This window comes from Anser cygnoides, chromosome 11 (genome assembly GCF_040182565.1).
Source record: "Anser cygnoides isolate HZ-2024a breed goose chromosome 11, Taihu_goose_T2T_genome, whole genome shotgun sequence".
Classification (NCBI taxonomy): Eukaryota; Metazoa; Chordata; class Aves; order Anseriformes; family Anatidae; genus Anser; species Anser cygnoides.
Genome location: NC_089883.1, coordinates 9,444,736 through 9,470,710, shown reverse-complemented (window position 1 = coordinate 9,470,710; position 25,975 = coordinate 9,444,736). Strand labels below are relative to the sequence as shown.

General features: G+C 37.5%; 1 protein-coding gene across 1 annotated transcript in view; it reads left to right on the top strand.

Annotated features, from left to right (window-relative positions):
- The window catches only part of TMC3 (transmembrane channel like 3), a 283,611-nt gene that overhangs the window by 203,177 nt on the left and 54,459 nt on the right, over positions 1-25,975 (top strand). The window contains exons 7-12 of the mRNA XM_067003575.1: positions 15,365-15,441; positions 17,501-17,584; positions 18,283-18,385; positions 20,063-20,178; positions 20,561-20,733; positions 22,835-23,060. The gene's annotated coding sequence lies outside the window, so the exon portion shown is untranslated. The remainder of the gene's footprint in view (positions 1-15,364; positions 15,442-17,500; positions 17,585-18,282; positions 18,386-20,062; positions 20,179-20,560; positions 20,734-22,834; positions 23,061-25,975) is intronic.

Sequence of the window (25,975 nt, the reverse complement as noted above, 5' to 3'; positions counted from 1 at the left end):
TTCTAGTAATATCCTCATTGACTTTTTCACTGTACTTGTATTTATTGTATATTTATTATATATCTGCAGTGCATAATGTAATGTAATGCAGAGTTTCTTTTGCCCAGATGCAGGTGTAGTTAGACCCCCAGATAACATTTATCCGATCAGAACTTTGCTGAACCCAAACCTTTGCTGAACCTGATTATTTTCCCTCTAAACTGAACGAAGTAAACATGCTAAATTTTTTAAGCTCCTTTTCCTTAAAGACTCAGGACTTAAATCAGGTTCATCAGGTTTGTTGCTTTACATGTGAAGATTAGGATTGGAGTTACTTTGAATACGAAAAACCTATGGATAAAAAGCTGACATATTGGAATTGGTTTAACGATTGGCAGAATTCTGTAGGTAGTAACTTGGTCCATGATGCTTAAATCCTTGAGACCACCTTGTACGTTAAAATAAACAACCATGTGCATTTCCAGCTGCACATTTGTCTTGTAAGTGGTGGATGTGTTTTGAGTGTTTTCGTAGTTCTTTCTGAAAAGTGGGTTATTTACTTATTACATATTTAGAATAGTCTGAACTGTCTTTTCTGAGAATTTTTTTGAAAAACATTGATTTTATTTTCCTTTCATGGTCAAATATGAATATAAATCATGACACAAGGGATAAGTTAAAACTGAATCCACTAAGGGAGGTATTAACTCCTACAGAAAAGCTGTGGCAAAACTTTCTTTTTACTGACTGTCTCATTCAGAAAGTCTTGAAGCTTTCGAAGTGGTCACATACGGCAGAAGGCATGTGATAGTATTGTCCTGGTTTGAACAACCTGAACTGCAGATGTCTCCTGCTTGAGAAACTCAACCCTTTTGCTGTTTGGTTGTGCAAGCCATCAGGTTGTGCAAGCCATGAAATTCCTTACACTGTGGAAATGTCAGGTCGAAATTTGATGGGCTGCAACTACCAAAAGGGAAACTTGAAGAGGATGCTATGATTAGCACTAATATTCTAGAAAAGACACTTTGGGATCTTTGACCTTGTGCAATTAAAGGTCTCTCTTTAGTATCTGCTTCATCATTTAATGTCCCCGGTGCCTAATATGCTGGTGCTTTGTTTCAGTACCAACTCCAAGGGAAGAGTGCCACCTACTGAACTACCAGTTCTGTTTTCTGCAACATCTGTATTCACCAGTTTTCACCCAAAATACTAAATAAATCCTGTCTTGCTTATTGTAAGAATTATGAGAGGATAAAGGCCTTTACGTGGCATGGGCATATGTAATGTTTTTAATCTGGATGAGATTACTACAGTGTAATAATGCACCCTGCATTTGCAAATGTATTTTTTTTCCAAGTGTGGACATTGGAACTTGTATTTTAACATGCTAATTATAAGAGACTGCAATAAAAGTGAAATTAATAGCAACCCACAAAACATTACTATTACCTGACCCTGATTCGAACTCTTCACTGCTATAAGTGCTAAAATATACTGATTTCTTCAGAAATATGCTAATAATTGATGCAATATTTCAGTCTGTGTCACATAAAAACTAGAAATGTCCTTTAAAAAGAATTAAAACAAAACTTTGTGCATCCGGCTAGATGCTCAAAAGCATATCATTGAAGTCTCTCATGCAAAACCTTTCAATTATCCTTCCATAAATATGGATGGAATAAAGTATATATTTATTCCATAAACTCTTCATTCCAGCATGACTGCAATTGCAGATCTTTCTATGTTTTTTCCTACTAAAATCTTTCTTTTGGCAAAGCAGAGGGGAAAAAAAAAAAATCCATCTTTGGACATGTGTATTTTCATTTCCAAAGAAAAAGAGGACAACCTCAGTTTTGTAGAAAAACTGAATCTCATGGAATGAGTATTTTGAATGCTTTCCAGACAGAACTTCAAAGTTTTTGTTCAAAGTTGGTAATTTGGATTCCCATGTATTATTTGGATTTAGAGGATGACTATAGTAACAGCATGAAACCAGCCCAAGTGTCAGAATAGAAGTCTTCGTTTTACATGCCTGTGCTTGAAGAAGAGATACTGAAGTAGAGATTAAAATAGGAATAGTGAGTCTTTCTGATGGGGTGAAGTAGTTTGAGAATTTACATTTTTTTGCTAATATTTGCATCACAATCCCTTTGTGACCTCATATAAACAAGATTCTGCATCTGACAACTTGAAGTCTTTCCTTTAGGAAGTTGCTGGACCATTTGTAAAATTAAGATGGCTCATAGTTCATGTCAATTCATCAAAATCTTCCACAGACATTCCCTCAAAATTTGGCAGAAAAGACAACAATGGGCATGAAAGGGAGTGGGGGGAGAATATGCACAAAAAAAAAATGCAGAGAGAGAGAATTCACATCTGTTGTTTTTGTGTTGTTTTGTTTTTTTTTTCCATTGACAGGATTCCTCTGTCACTTTGTGAAGTAGACTGTGCTGCCCCATGAATCCAGCCTATCACAAATTTATCTCCAAGTAAAAGCAGCAAAATCTTGTTGTCCGTACCCCACCCCTCCACACCCCTGGGCACATTTTAATATTTGTGTTCCTTTTTATTGTGTAGGGTATTTTTAAAAGCCCTGAAAGTTTGCAATCAGTATGCTTGAAGTAAATGCACAAGTTGTTCCAGGTGGCAGATGGTTCTGGATGTTCCACTCACGGGACAAAGCAGGTTATAACTCGGCCATAACAGAACTTACTTGTATTTCTTCGTCTCATTTTTTTGCATTTAATAAAGGAATTAGCTCATGGATCCACTCTTGTTCCCTTCAGGCAATCAGAACCATGGCTCTAGAGCTGTACTGTGAGGAGGGTACAGAGGATACCACGGTGGAAATTAGCCAAAATGTTCACCCCAAGCTCAGCAGTCTAGATAACTTCAAATCTGTGTTCTCATCAAGTCCTGTTTTAGCTCAACTTCATCAGAACAACTTTAGGCATCCTGAATGGTTATTTTGTTTTGGAAAAAAACAGCTGACATAACCATTCTTATTTTGTGATGAAGCAGAAAATTTGATAGAAACAAGCTGTTATAATGTGCTTTTAAGCCTTTTTCTTTGCCCTCCTCCATAGTTTCCAACCTTGGATTCTTTTCAGGTGAGTTCTTCCATGTGTGAAAGCTGACAGGTTTCAAAGGCTGTTCAAATAGCTGCTTCTGACAAGAAGGTTGCCTTTCCTGGCATGCATCGGCTTCAGATGCACCAAATATTAACCATCTTCCACAGGGATCAGGACCTCAATTCTGGAAAACACTGAGGCATCCATACACTTGTAACCACAGTGAGATTACTCATGGGCTTAAAGTGCTTAGTACCTGGCTGATTCATGGTTTAATAGGAAGCTCTTTTTACTGTAAAGAAAATCAGTAAGACACTTGACTCTATCAGTTGTTAGGTGAAGTTCACTGGTAAAGCTCTTATCCCCATACAGCCCGTATTTAGAGGGTGATTATATTCACAGAATTCAGTGATGATGAGGAAGATTTTTATGCACATTTTTTCTTTTATTTCCTTGTATTGTTTTTTTGGAGATGTATCTGTTCTGATTATCATAAATACGTAGGTTGCTAGAAGTGTTTTTATATGTCATGCTTCTTATTGTATGCAAGAACAAACTGATGCTTTATCCTTTTCGCAGCAAGATGTTGCTGAGTATAGATGGTGCAGAGCATCGGGTTTCATGTGTTTTCTTTGTTTCTTTGCAGAAAAATGAAGTGACAGGTGCTTAGCCTCATTTTTCATGCTAGCTTTGCCATGCCATTTTCACCAATAATGAAGGCAGCTGCCAGAGCTTGAGGAAATCAGGCGAAAAATTCAGCTGGCAGGTAGACCCAGTCACTTTAAGAAATGTAATCTTATGTTAGCAGATGGTAATTAAAAGGCAGAAGAAATAAAATTTTGTCTCAGTTTTCTGCACGGTTACATCAATTAAATCTGCAACAGAAATGCAAGCAGAAAATATAATTTATTGTCATGTGGCTACACAGTATGATTGTATGCAAATCTAATGATTTGTTTTACAAAGACAATTGCAATTTTTTAAATCTAAGTAGAATAACTGATCGTTACTCCAGAGAGTATGTGTATGCTGTAAATCTTCAATTTTCAATATGCCTAATGTAATGAAAAGCATCTCCTTGTTTTCTATTCATTGTTAAACCTCAAATTAGGGTTCCACTGCCTATGTGCTTCCAGCTTTCAGTAACACCAATTTTAATTCTAAGAGTTCAATAAATCTTAATGTGGAGAACTAATCTAGCTCAGGCCTCAGCAGGAGTACATCCTATTAAGAGAATATCAAAAAAGTGCAAGATTGAACCTGGTAAGAGTTATGATCTAGCAGGAAAATGATGTTAAGGTTGTGATGAGATTCCTAAGGTTTTTCTGTTGTTCCTTCTACTTAAAGACATCTAGTTCTGAGAGCAGAGCCGCATCAGTCTTCATATGTTACTTCTTATAGCTGCTAGGATTATGAACATGTGCAAATCTGTTGAAGTGTGAAATAATTAAAGCTCATTATGGTAGTGACGAAACTGTAATGCTACTGTAGCTACGTCACTGTTTCCATAGCTAGCTTTGATTTGCAGGGGTTTTATGAGTCATGCATAAAAATTCACCCAATTTTATAACCATTCACCCAATTCTGAACATTATGGTATAGTCAGACTTTGAATGATATTTTACTAAATACAGTGATTATTTTTAAGACAGGGAGTTGCTTAGTTCAAAATTGATTGAATAACTAGATGCATATTTTGTAATTTTGCAAATCCAAGCACATTTGGTTTGTGATACTGAAACTGTATGTCCATTCTTAACTCTCTTGCACAGTCTTCATTAAAGACAATGAGAAATAACTAAGATACGTTGCTTAAATATGCTGTCTCTGGTTCTTCTGTCTTGTTGACTGATTGCTGATACCTCTAAGCATAATGGAAATTTTATCACTGTAGCTCCAGTCTAGTGAGACTGGTATAACAAGCAACGCTTTTTAAAATAGATTTTAAGTGCTCAGTCAAATAGAAATGCAAACACAGTCTGTAGAGCTGATCAAACAGATTACTTCAGATCCACTAGTTAACTCTAGCTGAGTCTGGTAACATCCCTGCTTGTGTGTGTGTGTATATATATATATATATAAATAGAAGATCATATAATGATGTAGGATTTTTAATTTTTTATGGGTAAGAATGAGTATTAGTTTTGAATAACAGTCATGGGTTCACATTTATTTTGTGTTTGCCTGTGGAATATCTTTAAACCTTTGCGTTTAAGAAAATGAACCATATTTCATTGAGAATTTGTTTAGTGACTGCTTATGAGAGAAGCAAAACGGGGGGGGGGGGGGGAAGACATCTAATGTGTGGGGAGACAACCATACCGCTCTCAGCTGGGCTTGCTTTTCTTTGTTTTTCATTGTGGATCTCAACATTTGTCTTGTGGTCTCTGGTGATGGGCATTCATGTCTACAGTTCCTGTTACCATCCCTTGGTATCCTGGATGCTAGATGGCAGGGTGAGGAAGAGGTGAATTTCAGTTATTCTGGGTCTTAGGTGGTGCCTTTTATATCCACAACAAGTAACAAATCTCTTGGTAAATCACTGAAAGAGCTGGAATTGTGGGCAAGCAGAGCGGTGGAGTTTGACTTCACTGGAAAAAGCCTTTGTTCGTGGTGCCTGAGCATCGGCAGCTAGCTGAGCCTGTGGCTGAGGATGTCCTCTAAAATTCCTAACACCAGCTATTTGCTCTTACCACCATCCTGACCCACAATACTCTTGTTACACAGTTCCTGAGCTCTTTTTCCCCCACTAGTACTTCTATTGCCATGTGGTGTGGTACTCTGTAAAGTGTGTGTGTGTCCAGAGAGACCAGAAATGCATTTTCCCGAGTGACCTAAGCCAGGTCTAATTCTTGGACTTTGCTGAAAGTCTAGGGCGTGTAACCTGTCCTCCCAAGTATCAAGTTTTAATTTCCTACTTTTTGTCACTTATGCCATATCACATGGTTGAGTCTTTAACCTTTTTGAGTATCAGAGATTACAATGGGACAAATGAATGAAGGAATTAGTAAAGTAAAAGTACAAGTGGATGAAACTTCCTCTGCCTTCTGCCTGCTAAACACTTGATACTATTTCTTCTTATTTCTCCTTTTTTTAACAACCTTTTAATTGTATTTTGGCAACAAGGAAGGTTCTCCAACACTATTAAACCTTTTGCTTTCTCTAGACACTGACATTTAACCTCTAAGTTGTTCAGCCCCAGGTTTTAGATCTGGGAGCTGTGTTTGTACTTGCCTTTGCTACACACAGCAAGTCTGTAGTAGGCTATGAATTCCTGGGGTATCTGGGGGTGTTCATTATTGTCCAAAAAGCCAGTGCTGCAGCTTTTGAAATTTTGTGTCTCCTCTGAAAAAGGATTATTATTTTATATATATGTACCCAAAAGGATAAAAGCCTTTTTCAGCAAAGGCCTTCGAAAAAATAAAAAAAAAAAAAAAAAATGAATGCTATATTTCTCCTGCTGGGACTTGGTGTTGAAGAAGGAAACAGATGCTTCATTTGGTTTCTAATCTCACACAAAAATCAATGAGGAAGGTAATATAAAGTCAAGATTCAGAAAATGTGTGAAGCAAAACTGATGCGCTTATACTGGGCATTCTCTAAAATACTTAAATGTGAATAGGGATTTTCTGGCCTAGTCTTTAAGGGGTCACTTAGAGGGACCTAGAGGAAGCTGAACCACTTCTCTTGACAAGCTGGGGTTTCTGTGTACTTCACACCTTTCGCAGAAACCACTGTTAAATAAATAAGTCTTGGCTCCAATATTAATTCCCGGTCCCTTACAAACCCTCTAACCAGCTTCCTCTTCCATTTTCAGAACTAAAAGATGGTAGGGTTGGGCTGGTTTGGAAATGGCAGGGGTGTTGGGGCTGGGACAGGCTGCGGTCTAAAAACTGAGTCAGGGGAGGAGATGTGGGAGAATAAGAAAATAGTTTGGATTCAGTTTGATGTTTTCTTTTATGCTTGCCCTCAGTCAGCTCATGCAGCAATAGTAATTTCTCAGCGCAGTGTCGGGTATGTAGATAAATGTGACAGCCTTGCCTGCTAACCTAGGCCACCTGCTAGAAATTATCATTAGTTATCATTATTATTATAGCTAACTAACTCTGAGTCTGATCCCACTTCAGTGGTACAGAAATGGCAAAAATCCCAGTCGCATCAACAGTGTAGGCTCAGACCTGAAGCTCTATTATTTAAAGAAATCCAATGGTGATTAGTGACCATAGTTCTGCTATTGTACCTGGGATTTATGTTCTGTTTCTAAATGGAGTGTGTTAAATGAGGAGCTGTAAAATAGTAGCTACTATGAGAAAAATAGTTTAATGTGATTTTAGAGTTTTGATCTGATGTGTTACCAGATGTAGCCTCTCGATCAGTAAAACAGCTTTTCTTGGACAACATTCTTCTCCAGTGGATAAACTTTAGTAATTACCCTGCCACCACAATTAAAAAATAGAAATAAAAGTCTTATTTAGACTTCTCGTTTGTTCAAGCTGATGAGAAACTGATAAGATGGAGTTTCAGTGCCTGTGACATGTTGTTATCACTTGGCAGCGTTCAAATGCAGAGTATTTTAAAATTAAATCTGAAAGTCTGCGCATTACTTTGAGGAAATGTGTCAACAAAATGCTGTCAGCTCTTTGTCTTTTGACAAGCTGTATGGATTTCAGACTACTCTGAACTGTAGCTTGTCCATCAAATCATCAGATGTCCTTTTTTGGCACTATTGGTAGAGTCGTTAGGTTGCTTGTTGGCTTTTTTTCTTTTTTATAAAGAGCAGAAAGAGAATCTGATTGTAACTGAGGCCTCAAATCTGGTCTTGATGGAGTAAAGATGAGCAAGTGAAGCTCATTTTCTGATGAACTGGCAATGAGAAGGGAAGCCCTGAAGACTTTCATGCTTTGCTCATTTGATTTCAGATAGGACAGGGTGTCCTGAATGGCAAGAATGGCTAATTGGAAGCTGCTTCCTTCAGCCCTACAAAAGGAAATAAACTCCTGCAACATTTGTTCAAACTGTTAAATGTCACATCTTGAGGATTCTTACTCTTGTCATTGTAGTGTATAATTTTCTATCCTCTTAAAAGGATCAGCATTGAAATGGCACCTATTTTCCATTCTGAGAAAATCCTCTGCTTGTGAGGTACTTCTGGTTGCTGTTATCTCCACATCTCATGAATTGGCTTGGCTGGAGAGGTTCAGCTGTTCCTAGTTTGCACTGAAAGAGAATATAATACACAGATTCAGTAGGTTTAATATTTTACCTGCCAACTTAATGGATTGTTAGATTGAAGCATCTTGTCATGAGTTGAAAGATGGTAGAGTGCCTTTCTAGGTTAAGTCTGTAGATTTACTTGTGCACAAGTGTTTTATGTGCATCCATGTACTGTGCTTATGGATTGCCTTCTTGAGTCCATAAGCTGCTTTTATTTCCTAGGATCAACGTGCGTGTTCTTCTCAAATAATACAAAACTAAAGACTATTGTATAGGGGTTTGTGGAAAGGAAAGCTGATCTTTTCTATCATATGCATTCTTAAGTTTTGTTGCAAAACGTAGGCTGGCTGAAGATCCTTCATGCGGTTACACTTTCAAGTATATTTATTCAAAATTCATGCACTGTGACTCTATCTTTTGTTTGTAAATTAAATCTGATTTCCTTGCATTCTGTAATAGCCTGCAAGTTTTATTTTTCCTGGCATAAAAGCACTTTCCGTATGTCCTTCAGTTAGTCAAAGGTAGAAGTCTCTCCCTGAGAGAGAGATTAGTTTGTCTCATTGGAATTTTGTACTGCAGGATGACAGTCTTCTCTGGCACAGAGTAAGCTCACCACCATCTACAGTATATGTGAAATCATAATCAAAGACAGGTGCTTTTCCCTGTTATAAATAATCAGTGCTGCTTGCATAGGCCAGGAAAAAATCTTGTTTAGACTGCTCTTACTTTCTTTCTTGGACCTCTGTATTTCCCTTGGCCTTCCCTTTTTTCATCTTTTCTGTCTCTAATTCTAGATAGTTGCCTAAGGAAATAAAAGGAATGGGGAAAGTAGATCTTGGCACACTCTGAATTCTCAGAAGTTTACCCTATGGAGTGAAATTAAATACACATGACATATAAAAGGGAATGGCCTTTTAATTTATAGCAAAAATCCCAGTTCACAATAAATCCGTTCTTTCCTGTTTGTTCTTGTGCATGATGAGAACATGTCATAGGCTTCTGCGAAGCTGATATAAAAGCTCTTTGTTCTATGTAGGATTATTTTTTTTTGAATTGGTGAATGTTTTTTATATAAATATCAAATAACAATTGTACACTTTTAAATTGGAATTTACTTGCTTTTCAGCAAAACCTAGTACAGTACCGTCTATTTAAACGGCTTCTTACAAAGGCCCAGTCCTTCAAATTACAAATAGTCTTCAAGTAGTTGTGAGATATTTGAGACGTCAGGACTCCAATATGAAAGCCTCTTATGGATAGTATTTTCAGACCTCTTGTGGAAAAATTCAGTTCGGGGTAGATGCCAGTAAGAATTTTTAACCTTGGGCAGTGCACAAAACACTTTGAGCTTTTCAGCTGCAGTCACTACCCTACCAACATGCATCTTATTTAGATTTTCTGCACTCTTTTCTGACTAAACTGTGTGTGAATGTTTGGCTGTAGTGTTTTGCATTCTAGGCTTCCAAATTCTTGTGCTATTTTCTTTCAAATATAAGTAGTGTGCCAAGGCAAGGACTGTGAAGAGAGCATTGCATGATTGACTGGTTGCTGCTGCACAACCGACATTGAGTTCTAATCCTTTAAATATCTAAGCACTACTGAGGTCAGTTTTTTGCCATGTTCTGTGCTCTTACAGGAGTTTGGCAAGAGCCTGCCATTAAGAAATGAAAACATCATTTTGCTTTGCAAAGAGGCTCAATCAATGTGCTTGAGGTATCAGTTTTACTCCATTAGATTATATTGCTGCAGAAATATGCTTACAAAGTGCCCTGGAGTCTGATCTCAGTAAGACTGAAACTGGTAGCACAGCAGATCGTGATCGTTCTTACACCATTCATCAGCAAAACCTTCTAATGTGGAAAGTAATTTAAAAAATATCTGACTAGGGTGGGCCATTATGATGGAACAGCTGGATTTTCTTTTTTAAATCCTAGTAGATTAACATCTAAAAATAAAAATAAAAATAAAAACACTGCCAGTGGGTGTGATAAAAATTCTGTGCTGGTCTCCTATGAGAACTAACATTTTCTCTTCAAAAGTCATTTTTGCTTGGGATAACATGGGGGCTGAGAAGCAGTTTTTTCTTCCAAAACATGTGGGCCAATTGCAGTCTTGACCACTAAAACTCTGTTTTCTTGCCTGGTTTAAAAAAAAAAAAAAATAAAATAAAGGCCATGGTGGTTTGCCTGTTAGTATTTGTAGTTTTCTCCTTTACCTAATGTGTTCCTCCTCTGCACAAGACCATAAATACATTAGGGGGGCAAAGGAAGGTCTGATCTGTTTGCCCTTGAAACATACACTTGAATTTGTTGACATTAGTCACGTTAATTAATCATTTTATAGACTCCAGGTTTCCTAGCAGAAGGATCATCTGATTCAAGCAATTAATCCATTCATCTGATAAACACCCACTCCTGGTATTAAGGTGACTTATACCTGTTGCCACCAAAAAAAAATAAATAATAAAAATAAAAACCTTAGCAGACAGGTCAAATGCAGCTAAACTGGCTCTTAGATTTCAGTGCATGGCAGTGAGTGTTTGCCTGTCATAAATTTGCTCTGTTTTCTACTTCTCCAGGAATCATTTAAGAATATAATGACACAAATCTAAGGAAATGAAATCCCTCAGCTTGAGTTTTCTTGGTAAGATTTTGGTTTTTTCCTACCACAGTGAGAAGGATCTGACTACATTCAGCCACTTGTATTTCTTTCTCGTTGAATAGACAGATGGTTAGCTGTGTAGGACATGGACAAGGAAAACCACAAATCAGTCTGTGCTTGCAGACTGACTCTGTTTCTTAGCATGTTCAACCTTGGCACAATTCTCTGATTATAAGAGTCTGGGCAGTGAAAGTCCTATGCAAGCTACATGCTCAAACAATCATCAAAATTCCTGCTCTATCTGGAATGCCATGGAGCGTTTCTGAAACCTTTGTGTTAGAAAATAGCATGTTTCCTGATAGCTGATACTTTGAATTTTGGGATAAAGCCGTGCCATAAATGTCATGGTGAAGAATTACCCAGTGGATATTTACACTCAGTCATCCACTGGAGAAGCAAGGCACTCACTGCTAGTGATATGGATGTTGTGTGTTGACTTTCCAGCTCTACTGGATGTAGCTTAGTCTTATGTCTAAGTTAATGAAACCAAAACTTTAGCTGTGCTCCATTCTCTGAAAGAGGTTTCTTTTTTTCCCTCTTTCCCTCTCCCCATATTGCTCAATTTCTCTGCCCCTGATAAAATGGCAAGTTAGAATGGAAGCCAGTTAAATCACTTCACTAGGGAGCGGTGAATCATCCTGTCTGTGGGTGAGAGCCACAAACAGTAGCTTGACGTCCATAAGCATGAATTTCACTGCACTTTTGTTTAAAGGCTGTTTAGCTAAACCAATGCAACCCGTTTAAATGTTTGTTCTTGAAGGTGTGATAAACTTAGCTGATAAATATTTTAGGCTAAATAATGCAATGACTAGGTTAAGGTAAATTGCTAAAGGAAGTTTTGCTACAGTTTGTGCTTCTGTGATTGACCAGCCCAGGTTGCTTCCCTGTAAACTGGCTGGTAACACAGTCTGCACCTCCAGCCTTTTCAGGTTCTCTTCCACCAAAACTGGGCAAGGTAACAGTATCCCTTGCGGTGCACTCTGTGCCTAAATAAGACTTTTGTTTCTAAAGCTATCCATCAGACTAACTTTGTGAGTACAGGAAAAGTATAAGCACTTGCTTTTCAGTTAGTAATTGTACAGTTGACCGAGTGCACTGTTTGCAATCCTCTTGACTGATGTCACTTGAAAGTAAGTCTGTTTCCTCCTTCCCTTCAACCCACGCAGGATAAATGTAAACCAAAAACCAAGTAACTGTGATTTCATCCTGTTACACTACTGAGAAGCCTGGCCTAACATTGCTAGGAAGTAGCCATCTTGTCTATAGAAACAGTAAGTGAAGAAAATCATTCAAAATTTGTGCATGGGAATGCAACACAGGGGACTTAGGTAGGAAAACTGTTAAAAAAAAAAAAAAAAAAGCTCATTACAAAAAATAATTTATGAGGTATCTTAGAAAATTTCATTCTCAAGCATGAGTTGTTAGCCTCTAGTAACTGCTATATTCATCAGAGCTAGGATGTTTAGCACTATGTGCTATTTAAGCCTGGTTTGGTTTCTGTGATGTGCACAAGCCCATGTCACAAACTCAATTTGAACAAAGTGGTTTTGGGGGCAAGCAAGAGTCAGCAGATCGGAGCAAGTTGGGTGGTTGGCATTGCAGAGACCTTCAGCTCTGTTTTCTGAGGTGTGTGTGAGTGTGTGCCTGTGTGTCTGTGCTTCAGAAGTAGGTGTGGCTAAATGGGAATGGCCAAGAGCAGGGACAAAGGCAATACCAGACTGATGAGGAACAAAGATGGAAGGCAACATGGGACAGATCGGAAACAAAATGCCTCAGAGCTGGAAATGGGCCAGCCTCTTGTAGTTTTCTGGGGGAATTAATTCTCTCCAGCACATTCAATTTCACATCCTCTGTCTTACCTTTCCATTCAAGACTTCCAAAAAATATCTGTTTTAGGTATTAAAATGGCCCTTCTTAGTTGTTCCTTATCTTGGCAGTTTTCAGCAGAGCTGCCAGGAAAGCAAAACAGTCGTCTTTAATCTTTGAAAGTGTCATCAGGGAGCTAAGAGGCCAGGATTAGGTTTTTTAGTAAATGTGTGCAAGGGGGCTCCTCTGGGGCTTTCTGCTTTTCTAACTGTTTGCTTTAAGGATGATGAGTTTGTGCCCTCCCCCTGTGAGACAGTCGGAGTTTGCCTGTTGTTTCCTCCAGTCTGTTGTGGAGAGGAAGAGAAATAACCCAATCAGTCTGCTCTTCAAGTTCCTGAAAGATCTCTTTTTCAAGCTTTTTGGCTGTAGCAATTTTGTGCTTTCCAAGGGTATTACTGAGTCACTCGCCATCCCCCAAAGATCTGTCATCAGTGCTATCTGGTTCCTCCAGGGAGTAGCAACAGGGATCATAGCTCTGTCAAATTACTGTGGGTTAAGGTCACCATCCCTTGGGCTAGCTGGCTGGCTTGCCTTGGAGAATGGGGGCGAGGCTCTCTAGGTAAACAAAAATCCCTGTGTGATAGTGAGCTGACATTCACACATATTAAGAATCCTTATTTGAAGCTGCTTTACGCTGTGTGAGAACACGTCTCAACATATCTTTGTCCAATCTCAGCCAGTGTGCTGCAAAATGAGCAGACACTTGAGCAGGTCTGGAATTTCCACCTGGGGAGGGAGGAGAAGCACACCAGCCCATCAGGCAGCATGTTGGCCTCTGTCAAAACCAGGCAAATGGATTCAGGCTGCTCAATGACTTTGTGCTGGCTGCAGTCACTAGTTACTCCGAACCCATTCATAAATTACGGTTTAAACAGGCTTTTTCAAGAGCTTGAAACAATTAGGTGCATAGATCTAAAATAATGCACTGCCACAGTAATTTTTGTTGTGTGTCTTGAGTATACAATACTCAGTCTTTGGTGGAAGCCTCCATCTGTGCAAACATTATTACTGACACTGTTCTGAAAGAACTTTGAGTGGCAGAAGAGAAATAAGTTATTTTATTAATTATTTGGCTGCACAGATGGATATGTAATCCCTAGCCAGATGAATGTAGACATTTTTATATAAGCAACAAGGTAGATCTTCAGATATCCAGTTACAGGCATCCACTATAAAATTAATATCGTCATGATCCCATCTTGAATGTCTCCCCCCCCCCCCCCCTTTTTTTTTAAGGCATCCCTCTCCTCCTCTTGTGTCTCAGCTTTTTCCTTTTCAGTTCAGTAACAATCCCTTCAGCAGAGACCCTTTAGATTGCTTTGATAAAAGCATTCAGAAAGATCAAAGAGAAAGCACAACTCAGCTGGTGGCCTTTCCCTTCAGAGCACTGGCTTTTAGGCCACGTCTCAGCTACAGATGTTTGCTGGCAGGGCTGTGTCAAGCCACATTTGATAAGGAGTTTGATCCCTGTCAGGAGAATTTGTGCTAGGAGAAGCCCCAAGAGCAGATGCAGTTTTTCTGGCTATGCTGTATGTACTTGTTGGGCAGGAGCGAGCAATAAATAGGACCAGAAAAAGCTTCGTGGTGTAAACGCAGTTTTGTCAGTACAAAATGCATTCTCACATCCTCAACGCTCCTACTGCAGTGGCATTCACCTGCCTGCAGTGCCATTTCTAACACAACCTCAGCACATCCCAAAAGTTTTTGCCTAAGTCGCTGTGCTGCACAGGAGGTAAAGAAATTGGGCTTAGAATGGATATAGCTCTATGGGTAAAGACCCTGGAGGAATAACATGGTAAAATATCGCTCTAGGGTTGGATTATCTTATTTATTTTTTTTAGCAACTGCTTTAGTCTAGAGCGGAACAGAAACTCGTACTGATGCAAGTTGTTGGTTTTTGTTTTTTGTTTTGATTGATTGATTTTTACAGCTGGAAGGGGTTTATATTACAGTTTAATTCTATCTCATTTGCTGGAAAACCTTTATATAAAAGCAAGGCATTAGATTCTTCCAAGTAGCTGGGTTTTTAGTGGATAGAAATCCTGCTGTGAAGATCAAGGGAGAGGAGATGGACCTCTAAAAGGTGACTGGAGGCCTTGGAGGCCTTTCCGTTTTTGGTGGAAATGCAGCTCTTCAGTGTTTGCCAGAATGGATCATAATTCTATTCTAATGAACATTTCCTCTTGGTAATGACTCAAGCAAGTCAGTAATTTATGTACTTAAATACAGAATTCCTTCCATTTTCAGGATGTTGTGTTTGTAGTGACAAGGAGATGCATTTTGGGGAGGGCACCTTCCAGCTTAAATGCTAAAATACCAGAATAGAATTATGGGCTGCTGAGAGTGTGTTTGACAGTGGTGCAGGGTCAGGGTGGACATCAAAGGCAATAACTGTGATTCAGAGCTGCACCTTCTTGAGCAGAAGTGGCTCTCAGTTTTGCAATGAGAGCTGCTCTGGGCTTGCTTATTTCAAATGAAATGTAGGGCGTGACATTGTTCTCTCCTGCCGCACTCAAGACAAAATAGCTTTCTTTTAAATTTGTATCTTATTGCATTTGTTTTAACTTGAACAGGTGCAAAAGATGGTCCAGAATGTTGATTTCATGCTACCTTTAATGCTTATTACTGAACTCCACTGCTGTGAAATCAGGTAAGTGCTCTTTAAGCACAGGGTTGGTTTGTTTGTTTGTTTTAATAAGAGCACTTACCTTTACTGAATAGCAAGTGTTTATGAATGCTATTGCCTAATACCTGCATCTGTTTGAATGAATGTGAAGTTTACTCCCCTTCCTGATCAGCCCTGGAGTTTTTTGGCTTTTATTTTACGTGAGGTTTTTGCAAGGGGTTCCAATGTTGGTAGTCTTACGGGGCTTCCAGTAAAGGATTTTTATTATTATTACTTTTATTTTAGATAATGATCTGATTAACTTTTTTTTCTTGTTATATTTTTAGTTATTTTTTTCAAAAAGTATGCTCTTCAATCACACTTCTGCAACAACCTACTCACTTGGGAGACTGATCCAAAGCTCTTTGAAATCAGTGGAAAGCCTCCAGCAGGTTTCATGAGATTTGGCTAAGGCCTTTTTTCAGAGCATGAAAATGGAAGCTTTTTTTGTTTCTTACTGTTGCATTCTTAAATATGAATAAGTAGAAATTTGAATTTATAAATCATAGTGGATCTACAATAACAAAGGACTTGTAGTTCTCAACTCTAAAGGATATAGTTTGGCAAGATGTAGAGCAGGTAAATCTTACAATGTGAATAATGTAGACAACCGGAATTAAATGCAACCAAATGTACCCTGGATCCAAGGCTGTAATTTATAATGTGGTCAAGAATGCATTGCAGACTCCTCAATCGATAAGCTAACGAGAAAAAGCTCTGCAATTAATTACAAATCAAATGGGTCAATATCCTGTAAATGAAAGATATGAAATTGCTAACATTTGGGTGAAATTTCTTTGCCAAGTCTATTTATAAACTGTGTATAAAATATGATATTTATAAAAGAATAAAAGCTTCTTTCACTGTTCAAAGGCAGCACCCTGAATGCTGATTTCTTTTGCTCTGAAAATTCAACTGAACTGACTTTATTTCATCAGCTTTTTGTCTGCGTGTAAAAGAACTGAAGACATTTTTTACCTTTAATTTAAGACCTTACAATGAAGCAAAAGAGCTATAAATAGGGCTCCCAGGGTGATGCTACCCGTGACTTAATGGTCAAACATCTGAAATACTTAGAGTTTGTGGTCAAATGATTCTCTTAGTAGATGGCAGGACTTGAAATGTTCTAATCAGCAATCTTGGCAATCTAACATCTTGTCACATTTATAGAAATAGTCCCAAAAAGGGCAGCTGGGGAGTGAGGAGGTTGGCTAATGCTTGTATTTGAAAGCAGCTTGTCATCTGCATGGGTCTCCAACTTCAAACGGCTCTATGCCTTTATAACTTGCAAAACTGGGAGTGCTACTTACCCGTAATCCTTTTCATCTGGCAGTGATGATTTTTTTCATATATATTTTATAACATTTCTGCTTTTTATTAAAAAGACAGAGGATGATCATTTCCAAGCAGGAAATAATAATATTAAACATGTGAATTTCTCATTTTCTGTAAGATAAGGTTGTTTTATTACCTTGCTATGTAATTCTACTTCCTTTTTTTCAGGGGCAAGAGAAATCTGAGGATTGTTTTGTAATTATATACAACAGTAATGAGAGTTTAACTAAACAATAACTGTTCTTGAACTGTAACACATTCATTGATATTGGTGAATTCTTTTTAAGCAGGTGGACAAAATGCCCTTAAAGATATTGACAAGAAAGGAAGGGGTCAGGACTTTATCACCTAGTTTTCCCCCATACATTGTCTGTAAAGACTCTGCTGGTTTTAATTTTGGGGTTCATAGGATTTTACAGAGATGGCATTATTATTGGTGTATTGGTATTTCCAACATAATGCTGCTAGGCTACCCGGGTTGTCTGAGGTTCCTACGGCTGCTTGTTTGCGTTAAAAATGTACTAGTCCTGTTTGTTGTTGCAAAGAGGAACAATTTTTTTTTTTTCAATACATAAACGAGGAAAGCAAACCCTTCCCACACAATGTTCCTGGTTTTACCATGGAAATCAAAACCATAGTAGCCATGGGAGTTGCTGAGACATGAAGAGCTTGCTGTGAACAGTGTCCCTTTGTTTTCTTCATCTCTCAGGGTAGACTGAGGCTGCACTTCTTAAGTCAGTGAAAGGAAATCTGAAAATCTGGAGAGAGGATCTGAGATAGAATATGGAAAGCAGTGAGTACTGAAGGGGGGTCTTTTCTCTACAAGGGGCAAATGTCTGGAGTGATCCTTAGCAGGGAAGTATAGGAGTAAGGATGTTTACAAGCTTTTTTAGGCTTTCTGAATTCAGAAGTACTTACTTCGATTCTGCTTTGCCATTGTTTTATTACTATTGTTAAGAAAGCCATGGTGCAAAGCCCCTGGAGACCCTTTTTATTTAACTTGAAAATACTACTAAATCAAGGCCTTTTCATTTATATTAAAATGCTGGTATTTATAAAGTTGACTGTTTCAAACAAGTATTTCATCTAGCACACCAATTAATCATTGACTATGGGGTTAAAACACCAGAATGTTTGATTAAAAAAAATATGCTAATCCTTCAGACTTCTCTTATGTATTAGGAAGGATACATAATAATAAATATAGCTAAGGTACAAAGTATATGATTTTAGAGAAAAATATCTGGCTGACAGCTTACATCATCAGAAATGACAATGATATTGGATTACTATCATCAGCTTTAATTGCAGCTCTACTTTCATGCTTTTTCTGTCTGAATTCAGTGCAATTGCCTCCACACCTGAATTCAAGCATTTCATGCAAATATTTATAGAATATGGAGTTGTATTACCTATTTAGTTTTCTGCCTATTTTGTAGTGCTCATGAGTCTTAATGTTTAATTTTTTTTTCATTTTTTCCTTATTTCCAGATTGTCATGGTTAAGAGATGGTCTCCCCATCTGCCCAAAACCCATATCTGTAGACCTACAAGGACAACAGTGAAGGAAGTCTTTCTGGAGTCTTGGCTGCTCTGTGAGTTTCATGAGATTTCCATAAAACTGAGATTTCCTTTTCAATCTGGGCTGTGGTTTTCTTTTCAAGAAGGACGTTGCTAAACTAAGCTAGCTCTGTTGAGGTTAGAAGAGTTAAATCACCAACAACCTTCCAAGTCATTATAGATGTGAAGCATGGTCTGTCTTCACATGAATGATGTACATAGCACACACACACACACAAAAAAGTAATAGTTTTTTTTTTTTTTTTTACTTTGAACAAGAATGAGATCTGTTTCCAGTCCTCTTTGTTCTTTCTTTTACCACATCTTTTCTCAGCATCTTAAAACATTTTGTTGGTGGTGTTATAATATTATAGTACATTAAAATATCTATATTTTATTATATATTTTCTACCATTAGACTAATGGCTATAAGAAGCCTTCTTGAAGGTTCATAATGAAGGTTCATGATTCCATTGACGAAAACTTTTTTTGGAGTGGAAAATGTGTGTTGTGATGATTGTGTGTTAACGCAGCACGTAGAATTTCGTATGTCATTTAAATTTTTCAGTATGTTTTATATGCAGCTGCAAAGATCTCTTGCCATTTCTTTTTCTCATCAAGGCATGTGCCTCCAGGCTTTTAGTATGTCTGTCTTGGTTTCGTTCTAAAGACTCAGCTCTGATCTGAGTTACTATTTCTCACCTGCAGTAACAGTGAGAAATATTAGTATTTAGTTGCCTCCTCTGAAAGAGGGATTTGTTGTACAAATATATAAAATAAAATAAAAAGGGGGGCGGGGGGCAACAGAAAATTAAAAGAAATATTCCCAGTGGACACTGGGAATGACTTCAGGCAACAGTGAATAAATCAACTAATGATTGTTTTAATAGAGTATAATTTTAATGCAACATTGAGAAATATTATTGTATCACCACCAGTGATGTCATTAACAAGTAGATTAAAACAGACACCTGCAAAAATGCTAGAGAAAATGCCTACATTTCGTGTGTGTACTGTGAAGCTAGAACTCTTCCCATTTCCAAACCACTCCGCCTCCTCAGGAAGTTGCATATAGATTAGAAATGTCTAGGAAATTTGTCCAGAAAGAACATTTGTTACAGTAACATTAGTTGGTTTCCATTCAACCTGGAGAAGCACAATCATTGTTTTGTCTGCATTTTCCTTATTAGACATTCAAATGAAATTTAAGTACATGAAATCTACATTACTATGAATATATTTTTTCATTAAGCTAGAGAAAGTAATTGGCACTGAAATTAGATTTCAAATACAATTCATGATGTTAAGTCTCTTAAAAAAATAAAAAACAAACGCAACAATTAAAAAAAAAACTGCTATCAGTTTTACATCTGCATTTTTAGTCTGGTCAGCTTACAGATGCTGCCTCCACAACTCCATTATAGGCCACTTTTCATCTGACTTTCTCTTCAATTAATCACTTGGTTTCCTAAGTAAAAATGCATTATGTCAATAATCAGGTTTTAATTTAAATGCATTCCTTAGTTTATCGGGTTGATCAGTCTTCCTTTCTTCTGATGTGTTTTTTGGGGGGAAATTGTAAAGTGTAATATCACAGTTTCTTTTTTTCTGTGTTTGTCATTGTTTAATCTATTTATTAGGAACAGACTGTAAACTTCTTATAGTCATTAACTTACTGAATCTATTGGCATTTATTGTTCTAATGGTGTGAGGTTGTGGAAGAAGAGGGTCTCAGGATCATCATCTTCATGAGGAATTTGTAAGTGGTGCAGCACAGATGAGTTGAGGGAACTGGGAGATGGAGATGTCTTGAAATATGCATCTAGAGGTAATTTCTTGTCTTACACTTTGCACTGCTATTTTACGAGTTGCTTAGGAGACCCTGCAAAACCAGTAGTCCTTGAACAATATTTGAGAGTGAATTGCAATAGCAGTGTTCAGCTATGAAAACAAAACAACTACAAAACTTACCCAGATTTTACAGGCTGCACATATTGTTTGTTTTCAGGAAAAAAATTGAGACATACTATAATGGACAATTAATAATTAAATGACAAAATAGAAAAACAGAGCAACCTATTTCAGGTTATCTTCCACCATACGAGCATGTTCCTACATCTCAATTGCAAAGACAATAAAACATTCTTTTCTTTTAAATAAAAAACTGTAGTTTATATTGTTCTTTTCTGTTGCATATTCACCATTTTCAGCAAGAAAGATGGCTTTTAAGTTTGCAGATGACACAAAACAACAAGTAGAGCTCCGGACAGCTACAAGCCTCTCACTCCAAGACACATCTGCTCAATGGAGAAGGCATGCAGTGAAAAGTGTGTCTCATATGTTCTGCTTATATCCGGTGGGCTTAGTTAAAATAAGTAGCTAGGTAAGATTTTTCACTTTTATTTCCAAGTCTCCTGTTACTTTGTTCCCTCACCTTGGTCAATTCAATTCAGTTTACCTAGTTGTAAAATGTGTTCCATAATATTTATTTGATTTACTGTGGTTAAATCTTCTGTTGTTAGTTTAGGTCCCCTTTAGGTCCCCCCCTATTGTATACATATATAAGCAATCAAACTCCTGCTTCAGGGAATGTATTGCCTTCATAAATAATGTAGGTACAGGTAGCAAAAATTCTAGGATATATTGGGGAAGCTGAGCAGCTGGGATCACACCTAAATAACATGACTTTTTTGGGGGGAGGGGAATAGTCAGGAAGTGTTGGAAATTGAATCAATGAATTTATGAATAAGTGTTACCTGCCCTTCTAAAAGGGCTAACTTAATTTTTTGACAATTTGTTAAAAGGATTTTCTGAAATCTTTGAACCCTTCCAAAAAATAATGATATAAACCCAACTAAAGCATATATGTTGGGGTTCTTTGACCTGTATGAGGTAAAGAATATAAAAAGAATTTCTGATAGGAGTGGGCTTTTTAAAAACATATTTTTAATGAAGTGACAATTTTTTGAATTAAAACAACAGCCTATTTATTATGAATTTTAACATGAACTAACTTTTGCGCTTGCTTCCTTAAATTTCCTCATATAATTTCTGGAATTGGTTTTATCAGCTATGTAGATTTGTTTAGATGCCTTATCTGGAGTCAAATGCTCTTTCTGATTTAGCTTTCAAGTTAAAATCACACATGTTCATGATTCATATTCAAGGCAGCCTATAACAAAGCTCAACTTAGTTGTTCTGTTCTTACCAGGCAGTAGCATAACAATATTATATATGGGTTGCTTGAAAGTAACTGCATAAACCTATGCTGTATAGAGCACCCTCCTTGATAGTTTTTTTCAGAGGTATTTTAGTGTCCTGACACAGTGTCTCCTTGGTATAAACAGTAAATACAAATCAAGTCCATCCCCAGCCTGTTTTGTGAAATTATGGCACAACATTTTGAAGTTTTGCCAGTTTAAGATACAAGCAGAAGTGCTGTTGGCTCTGGCTTGCTACTGTAAATGTAAAATGTTAAAATGGTGAGTAATGAGAAATTGATGTAATTCAATCCTGCCCAGGAAATTCAAGGACATAACAGGGAAAGAAGGTAGAAATATGTATCCTGGCTCCGGAGCCTGATTTGCTTTCTTGAAACTTGATTCTTCCCTGCCTGGGGTCTGCTGGAAGTTACAGAAGATCAATAGCAACTGATTGCATGCCCTAGAAAGCAGGGATTGCTAGGTGGTGCTAACCACTGGTAATTTGGTTTTGGTGCTGTATTTCTGCCTCCCACCCCCCCTTCTCTTCACTTGGCTGCCAAATTCACTTTATCACTGGTTGGTCTGTGACCTTTTTATCTAACTTGCTTCTGGGGCTTGCTATTTTCCTTCATTACCCTCCTCATCTAACTGTGTGCTTGTCACCACTTACACATCCTTCTCCAAAGGTAGGGGTCATCATTCAGATAGAGAATAAGCTTGGCCAGCATTAAGAGCTAAACATCAGCTAGTAGGTTAAAAGTAAGTAGACTGAAGAGTTAATCAGCTGTAGCTTTTCTCCTTTCTTTAACATGGGTAACAGGCAGCTTGGAGAGTCCTAATGTCCAAGGGAGGCTTGAAAGAGAGGAGATGTCTGCTGAGACTTTCACTGTGCTGTCTGAAAAGCTCTGCTTGCTTTTACCCTTTCCTGGTATATATTTTATCCTTCTTCCAAATCTTTCTGTTGCTGCCTCCTCAAGACTCTCATGCTTCTTGGTTATTTCCTTATTTAAATACTACTACTAATAATAATGACATCATCTTGGGTGATTTTAAGGCTATTCGTTCATCTTTATCATCCTCAACTTTCTCAGCTGTACAGTAGCAATAGATATATGCCTAGCTGCTGCTATTCCATTCAGTGTGTAATGTATGAGGTATTATTAGTCATATTATTATTTAGATAAATATAGATATTTTGTTAGCCTAGCAAGGTTTCACTCTAGACTTTCATTTTAATTGCTCAATAAACTTAGTCTTCAGAAATCCTCTTCTCCCCTGTAGTTTGGAAACATAAATGGATTTGAGTGACACACAAGCCAAATCTGACTCAGGACGTGTCGATATGGATAGAAGTACAAGTGGCACGTTCCTTAATGCTGTATTTATATGACAAGTGAAGTCAAGGGAACAGCAGAGAACAGCCATGTCACTTATGTAGAAGACTTGTCAAGAGATTCTCCGCCGGCACTACTAGAAATGCACACGACTTCGTTCTGATCCCATCCAGGTAACTTAGCTCTTCAGTAGTTGGTGGTACTTGTTTTGTGCTTGTGCTACGGTCGTGCAAAAATATTGAAAAGAAATAAGTAACATAGCTGGGGTGAATTTCACTTCATTAAGTTGAAGTGTATCATTTTGTTTAAAAAGTGAACATGGCAACAGATTTCGAAAGTGTGTTAATTAATAGATACAAATTATCATAATCACGTCGAGATAGAAATGACTGTAATCATGTCCGCTTAAATCTTTCAGTGATTATAATGCCATCATTTCAATGCCATGTTCCTAACAAGATACTAATTTCTTGTTGTGAGTAATTTTGGAATTGTTATAACTGCATTTTGATGACCATTGCGCTTGGGGGAGACAAATAGCACTGTCAGTGGAGAAAAAGATGCTCAAAAGCAAGGGAAGTTAATGTAGATAGGCACACTAATAGGAATACCTATATCTAAGAAATCACTCGGATAACTGTGGGTCCATATTACCTAACTGCCAGTGTGCCATGCCATTGCTACTTTTTTTTTTTTTAAATGATGGTGGTGACTTCACAGAGAAACTAGAATCCAATAAGTCATCCAGTGGGGGACAATAAGTGATAAATTTTCAAAAGAGGAGATCTGTTGTATATAAAATAAAGAGAGCATTGAAGCAGTGTGATTCCAAGGGTTTTAAACAGCCATTTTTTCTGCTGCTATATGAAATTCAGCAGGGCACTGCACGCACAGTGCACGGATCCTCCTTAGAGAAACACACGCGTGCTACCGTGAATGTTTACAGTGACTTGAGAAGATTGCCATGGCAGTGAAAAGGGCTGCTATTTTCCATAAATCTAAGGGCCAGCTGCTGTACTATTTAGTTCCTGTTTCCATCAAAAATAGCGTAGCATTTGTGAGCCAAAACAAGAGAGGAGTCTGGTTTGTAACATTTTTCTGGGTGTCACTTTTCTTGGTGTGGGTAAGGGAAGGGGAACTATTTGCTCTGGAAGCTTCAGCACTGTAGGCAAAGGAGGGTGTTCACAAGTTACAGATGTTTACTGCATTGGGGATTTTTTCCTCTCTTGTTTTTTGTTTTTTTTTATATTTTTGCTCTTTTTTGTTAGTTTTTTTAAGTGAAATGTGCTTTGCAGGGTCTAAACTGATTTCCAAGCTTCTGATTTGCTTAGTCAACTCCTTCCTTGACAGCATATTTAACCCCATATAACTCAAATAATTCTATTTGTGAGAAATGTATTTATTGTCCAGTGCACAGTCTTTTTTTATTTCCTCTTAATGACTGGCTCTGTTCATTGGGAAATATGTAAATAACGTTACAGCCAAGGAGGAGAGTTAATAGATTTTAATGGCTTAAGTTCTGTAAATGATGCCTAAGAGGAACTCCTTGCACAGACAGTCCTGGGGAGCTCAGTGCTACTCCTCACACAGTAGATTTACTCATGTAAGTAAGTGTTTGAGAGTAAAACTGTTAGTGTTCCTCTCCAGCATTCCTCTTATTCTTACTCCATTACAAAAGCAAGCCAGCACATGAACACCAGAGGGCATTTTTTAGTCTAATATGGCCCAAATAAGGATTTAATCTAGACTAAACAACAGTTTTGAATATTTGCTGTAACTATTAATTATTGAAAATGTTTTGAATTTTTCTACTTATTTCGTAGCTTTTAGTTCTTGATTTAAATCATCTGTAATATTCCTACTTAGTGTGTTTAATTTATATTTAATGTTTATTATATCTGTTTGTTACAGTTTAACAAGCTCTACAGTTAGCTGCTTTTTACTTAAAATGAATTTATTACTCTAAAAGGTTCTGGAATGAGTTATTTATCAAAGAAGCAAAAATAGCTCAATCTTATGTACTGCTAACAAGGCGCTGCAGATTTGTTTAATTGTAAATGCATATTCAAAGCATAAGCAATAAGTTGTAGTGTACTTATCAAAGGTATGTTGTCTGTAAAAAGCTGTCACGTTTGCCTGATATGAGGTTCCTTCAAAGTCACAATTTCCCCTGCAGGTACTGCGTGTTTTCCAATTACACTTCTTATTTATCTATTGCAATTATTGCATTCCTGGTACAGCTGTTTCATGGATACATGTTTTAATTAATTGATAAAACAACTATTTTTCTCAACCAGTTAGTAAAATTGTTCACAATATACACGTGAGTTTCTAGAAGTCAGTATGTCGGTATGCAAAATTTCCCATTGATTTTTTTTGGGGGGTGGTTGTCATTGTTCAGTCTTTTTTATTTCCTTTTTTTTTTTTCATTTTTTTTAGTCCATTGTATTATCCTTTATCCTAACAGTAAATTACAAACAAACTGCATTTTAATTTAGGCTTATTTGGAGTCAACTATTATCTGATCTGCAACTGCTGAGAAAGCTGACTGGTTCACCCTGTAATTAGTTCTCTGCAGCACCTTCCTCCCACATAAATGGACAGATGGAGTCCTGGTTGTTTTCCTGTGGTCACCAATGCAACTGAGGGACACATCTAAGTGACAGGCACTTAGATTCATTTGGAATTTTTAATCACAGATTAACACTTGTCAGCTTCAAAGTATACACTGTTGGGAAATTAGTGTCACATCATGCGATACAGCAGTTGTAAGTCTGCAAAGAAAACAGATTTTTTTTTTCTCTTCCCCCTTCCCCCCGTCCATGGCTAAGCTTAACTGTCTGGACAGCTGTGAGTCAAGCCTTCAAGACACACTGCTTTATCTGATTGGTCTCAGTCTTGATCTGGCACATGAAAGGAAATGTGAGGAAGTTTCAAGCAGAGATCATTTTGCAAGTCCAAAGCCGAGGGTGAGGTCAAGTTTGCTGGCATTTTCGGAGTATCACATTGCAAACATAAAACAAAGTACCATGCAGACGATCTGAGGTTTAGTGGAGCAATGGTTTCAGCTTCAGATCTCCATTTCTGG